The sequence below is a fragment of the Periplaneta americana genome, chromosome 15, assembly GCF_040183065.1.
Source record: "Periplaneta americana isolate PAMFEO1 chromosome 15, P.americana_PAMFEO1_priV1, whole genome shotgun sequence".
NCBI classification, from domain to species: domain Eukaryota; kingdom Metazoa; phylum Arthropoda; class Insecta; order Blattodea; family Blattidae; genus Periplaneta; species Periplaneta americana.
In genome coordinates, this window is record NC_091131.1 from 21,295,048 (window position 1) to 21,307,113 (window position 12,066).

General features: G+C 35.5%; 1 protein-coding gene across 1 annotated transcript in view; it reads right to left on the reverse strand.

The window, feature by feature from the left end:
* Positions 1–7,496: 7,496 nt before the first annotated feature.
* TM9SF3 (transmembrane 9 superfamily protein member 3) overlaps positions 7,497–12,066 on the reverse strand; it is a 55,247-nt gene continuing 50,677 nt past the window's right edge. Inside the window, exon 12 of the mRNA XM_069846779.1 lies at positions 7,497–11,904. The gene's annotated coding sequence lies outside the window, so the exon portion shown is untranslated. The remainder of the gene's footprint in view (positions 11,905–12,066) is intronic.

The window sequence follows — 12,066 nt, forward strand, 5'->3', positions numbered from 1 at the left end:
GCCCATTCACTATATCTATATACAAATAAAAAGCACATTTTAACACAACTTACTTATTAATCTTGAGTAAAATAAAAATACAGTCAACTCCGGACATAGTGAACCTCTGCGGACTTGCATATTTCGTTCACTATATCCGAAGTGTCTCCTCCCTAACCTTAAATGACAGAAATGCATGAAATTGTGAACAAGAAAATAAAATATTTCATTTTGTGGAATGGATTATACTGTATGCTGTTACTCACAGTTGATTTACTTAAACTATGCTGTCGACCCACATCCGCTTGTGGAAGATTACGTTCAATGTGACTTATAATATTCGCCTTATCTTCCAAAGAAAACACTACGCTTCGACATTCTTACACAGTACATTCACCGTTGGAACACTAGAAACAGAATGATCAGGTAGAAATGACAAACGCTGTTATGGTGTGACTGCATACTCAGCCTTGGAATTTCCTGGGTCACTTAATGGAAACTGGAAGAGGGTTGATGGAGTTTGAAAACCATCGAAATCTTACCTTCATTTATGTTCTGGATATAATGTCCGTCCCGTTTTAATAAAAGAAGGCCATATCATTTTCCGTGTTTGGATGCTATTAGTCACAATGGAAATGTTTCTAAGAACGAAAGGCAACCCTTTGACGGCGGAGGATTAGAAATAACAGTAGATTAGAGTGCCTGAGAACAGAATGTCAACCCTTCGACAGTGGAGTGAGGTAAGGTCGTCACGCGTTGCCTGGATTTACAGTACAGCTCATTGTTTAGGAACTACCTTTGTCCTTTGACTAAAGGAGTAAGAAACTGAGAATGTTGTTTTCAACACATTCTTTCAATTTTTTACAAGAAGGTCTGACTTCAAATAAGAATTTGTCAGGATACAAGGTTCACTATAACCGAAGTGAGGGTTAATTATAAACGGAAATATTAATGTACTTTTTAATGTATGCAGGTCAGGACCAACGATATAGGTTCACTATAGCCGAATGTTCACTATAACCAAGTTCACTATATCCAGAGTTGACTGTAAGATGGTACGGCAAGGGCAAGGCTGTTCAAAGAAAAAGTAAAATCTCCCAAAAATTAAACAATTAAAAATGACAGCAGCTCAAAAAGTCAAAAGGTAATGTAAATAGTAATTTCCGCCAGAAAATCCGTCACCCGTCAAAGCCATTCTTTTCCCGTCCGCTACGTTGAAATTCCGTCAGTTTTGACGGAATTTCCGTCCAGTTGGCAACACTGATGAGTATTAGTCTATGTAACAGTTCCAGAGTCCAGACAAGTCAAAAGATTACTTGAACTGGAATCTAATTAACTTTCGTCCTACTCAAAAGATTAAAGTTGATACCGGTACTGAAGGTATGCACTCGCTATATTCTTCCACGAATGATTCACTTAACCATTCGTAAACATTCTTGGACGAATTTACGCGCCTACACATCGCGGTAACAGCTGAGAGAGTGTTTTGTTTTCAGTATACAGGCCGCGCTAATCACTATTGTTGATATAAGACATGGCACCGGTATATCAAATTCAATTCATAGAAGAGCGATAAACATCTAACAAACTGTTACACAGCATTACAGCAAGTTTAGTGACAGCGTAATACGTAATTTTATTCCAAGTTAAGACCTAAAGACATAAGTTTCATTTTTGGAAAGAACTGTCGCTATAACATGGGTTTAGCCTAAATGATTCGGTTGTCGTCGGTTCGATAATTGTCACAGTTTTGTAGAACGAGTTGACGATAATGGAAACTCCACTGTAATTCCTATTAAGAAACAAGTCGCTACTATTAATTAGATTGTTTGTTTAGTCAACTGTCCGAAGACAGATTTGAACCTCTTAAGTAACACCAATAAGGCATCACTCATGAGGCAACTAGGCCAGGAGATAATGGGCAGAGTGGCCAGTTCTTATCCCCCTCCAATGCATACATCGTCGATTAGCTACATGTCACACTCATCAGACTTCAGATGCATACAAATAATTGTTCTTCCTCTGACACATATCGTCAAGTGAGATGTACTGCATGATAATAGATGCAAATATCAGGCAGAAACTCAATCAGAGATAATTAATTACATTATAAAACCTTTACTTGGTTCTCAAAATTAACAAATTAACGTCAAGGCACACACCGGTATAATTACTATTGTGGAGATAGAAGCACGACTGCCCCTGATATCTATGCACCACGCCATACATTGCCGTAAATGTGAATGTAAAAATTCTAAAGACGTAAGGACTACTTTATCGCTGTTTAATTTATAAAAGAATACATTAAAAAAAAAACTCATTCTATCAAAACCTCATATGTTAAATTCGTAAAAAAAAATTACATTGGCCATTCTTTGTGTGTACTATAGCTACCTCTCTGACATTATATCGCTGGAATAAGATAAATAGAATAATTTGCTGTAAGGTTTAAGTGTCTAATGAACGGAATAAAATATGCTATGAACAACGGCTAATAATAATAATAATAATAATAATAATAATAATAATAATAATAATAATAATAATAATAATAATAATAATAATAATAATATTGCATTAAAACACAATGTAGAGCCCACTATTAAGAAAACAAGAATGGTTTTTGAGTCACAGACAATAATTAAGATGAACTTGTACTGTGTATGTATTGCATATACAGAGCGTTCGCCTACGAGTGAGGCCAGGAAAACCTGCATGTACTGATACGCCGCTTTGTGCGCGCAGTTGTTGAGACACGCTCGACAATCAAGGTCGACAAGTTATCAGTTGTGAGCCAGATGTTGCAGTATTTAACACGTACAGTGCAGTTTCTTGACACAGTTGCTTAAATATTCAGCGTTGTGTAAAATTTGTTAACAATGCAAAACGCAAAATTCACGCTTGAACAGAGAGTTTTTTTACGAGGCCTATGTGAAAACAGAGTCATGTAGAGAGGTGCGTAGGCAATGTGAAGTGAAATATCCGGGTGCTGCAATCCAGGGTAGAGAAACTGTTAGACGTCTTGTTAACAAATTAAGGACAACAGGGTCGATAAATGCTACAATTCCTAAGGGAAAACAAAGAGTATTGACGGAAGAAAAAATTGATGAAATCAGTGCATCATTTACACGCTCTCCTAATAAATCTCTAAGACGTGTTTCACAGGAAGTTAGTGTTTCAAAAAACATGTCTTTACTGCTGCTAAACTTTTAAAATTAAAACCCTACGGAGTATAGTATAGAAAGCGGAAGCTTACGGATAGACGATTCCCGCAAGAGACACCGCAGGCAGGCCGCTTTCCTGGCCCCACCCGTAGGCGAACGCTCTGTATAAGCACATGGAAACATCCCGTAAATATTATTTATTGATCTGTATGTATGTAATACCAAGCTTGTATTAACTTTGTATAGATAAGCATGTATTGTGCACGCGTCTGTTTCGCATATGCCTACAAGTCAAGCACAACTGAATAACATTTTTTTTTTAATATATTGCAAAACTTCCCCCTCCATGGATAATAAACTCTTCTAACTAGATTATGTATATGTGCTCTCTTTGTGTGTAGGAATAGACTCGTTCACATCGGTCACTATCTCATTACGTATTTCCATGGTGACCAGTATAATTTCCGTTCTACCAAACCCTTTCATTTGTTTCTATTAATGTACTTGTAGATTGAATACAGGCGTTACAAGTCAAAATAAAAGCAGGAAATATACTATGTTAAATTTTACGAAGGCATAGTTGTGTCTATGTTAATGTACGGATCTGAAAATTGGACAAATTATATACACAAAGATGATAGAAAACAGCTGAAATGAGATTTCTGAGATCTGTAGCTGGATGCGCCCTAAAGAATCGGATATGGGACAACAGTTACAAATTTACTTAAACGACAGAATACAAAATTATAAAAGAAATTGGCATTAATATTTTCTACGGATGAATACAATGCCACAACAAATAACGCAACACACATTATGGCAGCGATTATCATCTTATGGGTCCCGAACCAATGGAGGATTCCGATAGGGTCGCACAAGATGTCCACGAAAATGTAGATTTATACAGTGGGGTCCAGAAAAATGCATACACACTTTCAGATGTTATATTATATGGGCTCTCAAAGTTTAATTGAATCACTGCGGAAATGTGTAGCATGATATTCTATTAAAAGACTGATCAATCTTCGATATCTTCCCACACCACACCCGGGACTGATGTGTGTGTGTTTCGTTATGGGTTAGATGGGTTAAATGAGGGAATAGCTAAGTGGCATGAGACCAGGGCCCACCAGGCCTGAAATACACCCCTGCTCCCGATTCTATTTCCTCTTGCTTGCTTCTGATTCACTTTATGTGTTGGTCTGCATTGGTCAGTGCGTTTTGTGTGCATTGCATATTGTATTTATTTTTATTTCTATAATAATTGCATAACATATTTTATGCTCGACCATGCCGAAATGTAGTATTTATACACCTGGTAGCAACCCTTTAATGGACCTCATTAAAGTACACCTATTCATTAAAGTTCAGGTGTTCCACCAATCAGAAAACATCATTGTAGCAATATGAAAGCGCAAGTATCGATTATTCTCGGATATGCAATCGAAAGACAACTACCGAAACGTCACGGAGGCTGGAAATTCAATACTGTTGCAGAAGGTTATGTTCTGTTACTATAATAATTAGCGTTAATTGTAAATAATATTCAAATAAATTCAATTTGTCATCTCGTTTTTCAATGTCTAAATCAATTTCAAGGTTATATTAAGATTAATGTTTATTTTACACTCTAGATTATATCAAGGTCAATGACATTCGTTTCTCGGAAAAAAAATCAATACTTTCGCGTCTGCGCACATCTCACAATTTACGAGATATTGCACAAGGCCAGTTCCGCTCCCCAGTCACATAAGAATAACATGAATACTTATGAATAGTTTCAAGTTAGAAATATGGTCGAGCATAAAAAGTCGTATGAAACTTGCATAGAATGGTAGTAATTAAGACGCTCGTATGAAAATTATGAAACTCGCTTGCACTCGTTTCATAAACATACTCGCGTCTTAATTACTACCATTATAGGCTCGTTGCATAATGTACTATTAAGGTCTTGGTAATATCCACTGAATACTGGTCTTTTCCAGGAAAAAATATGAATGAAAGTAGTCTTCTAGTGATACTAAAGTTCAAAAAAGAGACTCAGTATGTGTATACATGTTTTTAAGAAATAAACATGTTAGTGTCTATTCAATTTAAATTAAGAAATTTATCTACGAACCCAAAACTAAAATTTCTACAGAAAAGTAATCAAATACGAGTCGCCCAGCACCTTTCATGCAATCTAAAACATTACTAAACGTGAAAATACCTTTAAGAAACGTAAGTAAAGATTTTCCCGATAACAGAGTATTAAACTTCATAGCATATGCAGAGGATCAAACTGATGACCACTTGTTAAAGAAGCTGGCAGCTGTATTATGGCTCGGCATCATGTTTATTTTGTAGATGTCAATAATGCTTACAGACATTGTAGTACATGTTAAATAACACACCTGTAATGAAGATTCACATTAAAGCATCTCTTGCCATGTAATGTGTTTAGACTAAAGAAAGTACTATACATTTACATTTAAATTCAACTAAATAGTTCTAACGAAAATATATCCTGTAATTAAGTGTTGCATGTTTGCACAGGTTACGAGACACTTAATGACGGAAAAAGAACTATAAAATGTTACACAGCTCACAGAGGGGCAGAACACAATGGGTTAATGCCAAATTAAATATTATACGATTACGTAAGAATAGACTAGCTAACTTTATTATAGAAAGGAAATGATGTGGGAATGTTATTCTCTCGCTACGTAACTTAACAAACATTCTTCAAGAACTTTCTATTTTTATTTTCTTTTTGTGGTTCCTTATGAAAGCAATATATATGGTACTTACCACATTTTCTCGAATAAGTGCGCCCCCCCCCCTCTTTTTGAAAGGAGGAAAAGAAAAAAATACAAAAATAAAACTTTCAACAATTAGTGTATTCATGACAAACTAAAAATAATTAAAAACAAATGTCGTTCATTTAATAATAAGTACCGGTATTAAATAAATTTTATCTGCATTTTTTATTTGTATATTTCGGAAAAAAAGTGCGTGGGGTATTATAAAACAAGATCTGCCTAAAGTATAAATGCTGACAGCTTCGTCCACGTCAATTTTCATAGGGAACCACATAAAAATTTTAAAAAATTAGGAATGTTTGGGTTTCCTGACAGAATCACACTATATTAGAAGTATTACTTTCATAAAACGTGTAAAACTTGCTCTCCTAAAAAAGAAAAAAGCACCGACACACTAAAGGATGAACTGGTTTATTTTTTGACGTAAATAAGTCTGTGTAGAAGGATAATTCAACAAAAACTGCAACAAAATCTTCTGCTTAAGATGAAACAAAATCTTACACTCCAACATAGATTCTTCGCCCAAGAGTGCATATTACTGTGGAATCCCGGCCACCAAGTCACTCAGTTGAGTGTGCTCCTTGCATAATGGCACTTGACTTAATATGTCAACATATATTCGAACCTGGAGTCGGGCGACAAAGGGAAAAACATTAGAGGAAAGAGATTCGATCCGGTACTGTGGATTGAACTTCGGTGTAGCTCAGTGATTAGAGCACTTGGTACATAGAACCAAGGACCCGAGTTCGATCCCCGGCACCAGAGCGAATTTTTCTTCTCTAATAATCATTGTTACCATAACATATATTCTGTAGGACCAGAAATTAATCTTTACATTTGTTCCCATAGTTCATAATCACCCTGTATAGACGCACAATAGGCCGAAGAGCATGGATCCATCCTGAATCTCGCCCTGATAAAGCGAAGTCAATACATAAATCGGTACAGACATCAAAGGTAGGAGTATGTTGAGGGAATGGATCACATCCCCAAACAAATTGTACTATACATCCCGAAAAGACATAGAACTTTAGAAAGATCAAGAAAACTTTGATGATGATGATGATGATGATGATGATGATGATGATGATGATGATGATGATGATGATGATGATGATGATGCATTTAACAAAAACAAAAACCATAATTTTATTTTCAGATTAAGTCTTACCTTACTACGAAAGATGTTTTAATTGGAAACCCATTCCTTAGGTAGAAATCTGGCGTCTTATCAAGATACTGTGAAGTATCTGATGTACTTCTCGAAGATTTCCATCCACAAACACGTGCTGGATATTTTCTTTCAGACCTTCTATATCATCATATCTCACATGGATTTAAATCAGTCGAATATACAGACCAGCATCAATCATAATGCCATCGAAACACTTCATTAATTTCAAGACTGAAGCCATAATGCTGTTCTGTTCTTGATTGAATACATATGCTTGAAGAACTGGATTTCCCACTGTTAGAGGATAATCTTGCTTGGAACAATCCATCAACTTCTGGACAAAAGGTCCTGCACTATCACAAAACTTCACTACAACAATTTTGAAGATAATTACAATGAAATATATTTCTTAAATCACTTACACATGGTTTACAGTTATACAATTCTGCTCATGGTTTCCCTTAGAAAAAAGTATAACTGAAGAAATACTGTACAGAGTCAAATAGACTTGATTCACACTACAAGAGAAAAAAAATATATTATTCCAGCAAAATAAAGCAAAAATAATAAGTAAATAACACTCAATAATGTTACTGGCAGACCTAGGAATGTGTTACACTCTATCTGCTTAAATTAATACTCTCATCAACTTGTGAGTTGTTCCCAGACCACAATCCAGATAGTGGCCCAGGTCAATTTTGGTCTTAATGTTTTGGCTCATCATTGAACTATAAAACTTTTAAGAATCTCTAAAGCAGGGTATGTAAACTTTGCAATAAAATGGTAAACTTCACATGTTAGAGAAGAATTGTTTTGTCAAATCCTGTGTTCAGGGCTACTGTCAAGGCATGGCACATCCACAAACCTTGTACAACCTTCCTTTAAATATGGGGTTATTCTTAAGTCCGTGAAACATTTTAAAGTTTAATAACAAATAAAGTACGCAACATATCACGGTAACTGACATGCCGATAGAGAGAGAAGCTCCCCAAGTTTTTTTAATAAGAAAAGTCCGCTCTTATTTGCCATGATTTATCGCTAGGTGGCAGACGTTATCAATAAATGAAGTTTACTAAACGTGAGCAATCGTTTTGTATGTTGGAATATGCAAGGACTTCGTCAAAGATTTGAAGTAGACTGTTCGCTGACTTACTCATTGCGACAAAGCAACTTTTCATTTCTCTGGAAAAGTGAATCGTCACAATGTGCGCATATGGGGAACTGAAATTTCTCGCGCAGTCATAGAGCATGTGCAAGACTCACCTAAGGTGAATGTCTTTTGTGTGATTTCGAAAAATAAGGTGTATGGGCCATTTTTATTTGTAGAGCCCACCGTCACTGGGATGATTTACTTGGACATGTTACAAAACTGGCTGATGTCTCAGCTGAATGAAGACAGCAATGATTACATCTCTCAGGAAGGTGGATTTCTCTGTCACTATCACAACAACGTGCGAGAGTATCTTAATCAAAATTTGCCACACAGGACGAGATGACGCGTTAATGAAGTGGCCACCACAATCACCGGATTTAACTCCGTGTAATTTTTTCTTGTGGGGGTTTGTGAAGGATACTGTCTATGTGCCTCTGCTCACCGCTGATATCCAGGAACTTCACCACTGGATTACAGCTGCCGTGGCTCTGGTCAACAGTGACATCCTGGACCGTGTATGGGGCGAGATGGATTTAGCACATGGATGTATGCCGTATTAACAAAGGTGGAAACATTGAGTATCTGTGAGGTATGTAACAAAACTTGGATAGTTTCTCTTTATTCTAGTGTAAAGTCATTTGTTATTCGTTGTGTAGTTAGCAATTATGAATTTTTAAAGTGTTTCACAGACTTATAAATAGCCCTGTACTTTAAAGCTACAATTGCAACATTAACTGTCTGGACAATCATGCCTCAAGGAAATTCAAGAAATATACTAACAATGAAACAGATTTTTTGACAGAGGAAACAGAGAAATTACCTGTAAACACGAGGTTTGAAAACTCCCCAGTTTGTTCAGCAAGGAAGCAGTACTGTTCAGTATGAAACAGGACTGGTGTACAGGTTTATATCAAGAGATTGAGGAGGCAAAGATTAGACGGACACTAGAATCCTAACAAGCAAGCTAAAGAAATTATATCACAAAACAATTCGATTTTTAAATTATAATCATTTTGTAAATTCCATAGAAATTCACAGAACTACCGTATTTACTTGGTTATAGGACCCCATCACCTACAGTATCCCCCTTAATTTTTGAGAGTCAAAATACAAAATTCTTGGAAATTGACGAATTCCTTACCATAGGATAGCCTGTGATCCAACAACAATAGATGCTATATTATTTTTCTCTTTCTTAAATATTTTTGTGAAGCATGAACATAATTACCCACCAGTATTAAAAACAAAGATTTTCATGTTATAGGTAGCTATTTTGTACACAACCTGCATGTGTTCCTTCATTTACTGGCCACGGCCATCCACCACATTATGATAGCATCTTCGCGGAAGTTATTACTGCGTGGGATGTTAGCAGACTTACCATGAAACGGTGACTTATTGATTACATAAATGTAGACTTGGTTTATTTTAATTAGATATCTCATATTATGTAGCATAAAAATAAAATAGCTTGTTTTTAATCCCCCTCTACCCAAACTAATTCATTTCACGAAGGTAGTGCCTATAGGACTCTCCCCCAATTTCGAAAGTAAAAACAGAGGAAAAAAAAGGCAATCCCATAGCTGAGTAAATACAGTATATGACATTTACAAATTTGTACAACTACGATATTTTTAAACTGAGTACAATCGTAGTCAATAAATCAGTGGCTGAGAACCAGGCTGTTCTAAGTCCAATTTTTGATAAGAAAGAGATCTGTGTTTCATTGTGTTCCAGTTCTTGTCTGAATATATGAATCGAACAAAATTGTAAATATTCCTCTCCATAAGGTTACTATGGAACTATTCCAAATTGTTTCATTAAGCTTTGAATGTCAGGAGCTTAAAATAGCTCTTCTGAGGGGGGGGGGGGGGATGTAAAATGGACTTGGAACAGTCTGGTTCTGGGTCATCGAAATGTGTATGAATTGCTGTTTGTAGAAATGTTTAACTTATAAGCAGCTGAATTCTACCACAAATTATATTCATTTCCATAGTTCAAAGATGAGTTTATCAAATCGAGACTACAGTTACTGAAAGACGCACTACATGTAAAAACTATTCCAAGACATGTAGCTACATTCTACATAAGATACATAATAAGAAATATTCCATCTCGGTGGTGCTTTGTACATTACGTCTCGAAAGAATTACGCGAAATCATATTAAGCTATGTGGTAGGTTATATGTATAGTAGTGGACAAGAAGATAAATTAAGGTACTACAAAAGAAAAACTAAAAAATGCAAAATGTAACTGAAGTAGGAAATTAATATCATAGAAAATGAAAACAACTTATAGAAAGCATGTCTAACAAATGCGCAAGATTACATGCCAAAGGGAAAAAAAGATTAATAGGAAGATCCACAAAAACAGCAATACAAATTTTTTTAAATTATCTGGAAAACAAACAGGTCAAAACCCTGTTGAGGTAGTTTACATTCATTTATTGGGATTGACATGCCTTATAGATTGTACAGATATGCCCCAATAACCAATAATTTAAATTCAAAATGTCAAATATCGTAGTCTAGATCATTTTCACCAAATTATTGTTAATAACTATCCATGTTTTAAAATGGGGTTCGTGTCTCAGTAACCAAAACAGACTAAACAGTAATTTATGTATCAAGAGCGAAATGAAGATGTTTATAGCGAAAACTATGGGGTTGCTGCCGAGGGCCTTTGGCCTGACGTTTAAACATGAAATTTCGCCAAAGATCCATACATTATTTTGTGGCGCACTAATCTGTTATTGAATAAATTGAAACTTTTTGATAAGAATTTTAAGTCAGAAATTTGCTTTGTGTTTGTATGTCTTGTTTAGAGAGTTTTGTTTTGGTATCTAGGGACCGTATAAAAGAATACATAGAATAAAAATTATTCTGAAGGAGGCCATACATGACGCTATTATTTCTTTGTTGTTAAGTTACCAGTCTCTGAATTTAATAAACAATGTTCTGTTATGTTGAAAATGATGCCAGGATTTGCAGAAACCGAAATTCCTTCTGGAATTGTTATTAAAACCAAACAAAAGATAAATTGCCAATTAAACAAATATAAGTAAACAAGCGACATATTTTTTTGTATTTTCAACCTATTCCAAACCTATTATATTTTTTTGGTCTTAGGGGGTTATAATTTTTTTTTAGGCCTACAAATGTATAATGGGCTGTATTACATATATCGTATCCATGGAGAAACCCTTGGGCATGTTTTGGGTTATTGCCCTGAAGGAGAACTACTGAGGAACAATCGAGGGGGAGGTTTACGAAGAAGTGCACTGCTTGGCTGAGAATGGGTCAATGAGAAGAGCAGACATTATAGCCGGGATCAAAGAAGCCTCATTCTTGACCCCACTGTCCGTTTTGAGAAGGATGATCAACAAGCCAATAACGTTAACGATGAAAAGAAGTCTATTTACAACCCATGTATTCCTCACTTTAGTGAGAGATACAAAATGAATAATAATACATGGGAAGTGAAAGGACTTATTTTTGGCGATAGGGGAACTTCATTTAAATTAACCAAAACCATTCTCCTTTCTCTTAAATTTTCTAATGAGGACATTAACAAAATTTGTCTAATGGTATTGAGAGATTCATTATCCATTTTACACAATCACTTGTATAATACTATGGCCCGGTTGCAGAAACGCAAATCAAATCAGTCCCTGATCGCCAGTCAGTTGATGTCTGATTTATTTGATTGTTCGTTGCGTTGCACAAACGTGAATCTCCAATCAACTTCTCTCAATTTACTAATTGCTGATTTGGGAAAGAAATACATTTGACAAC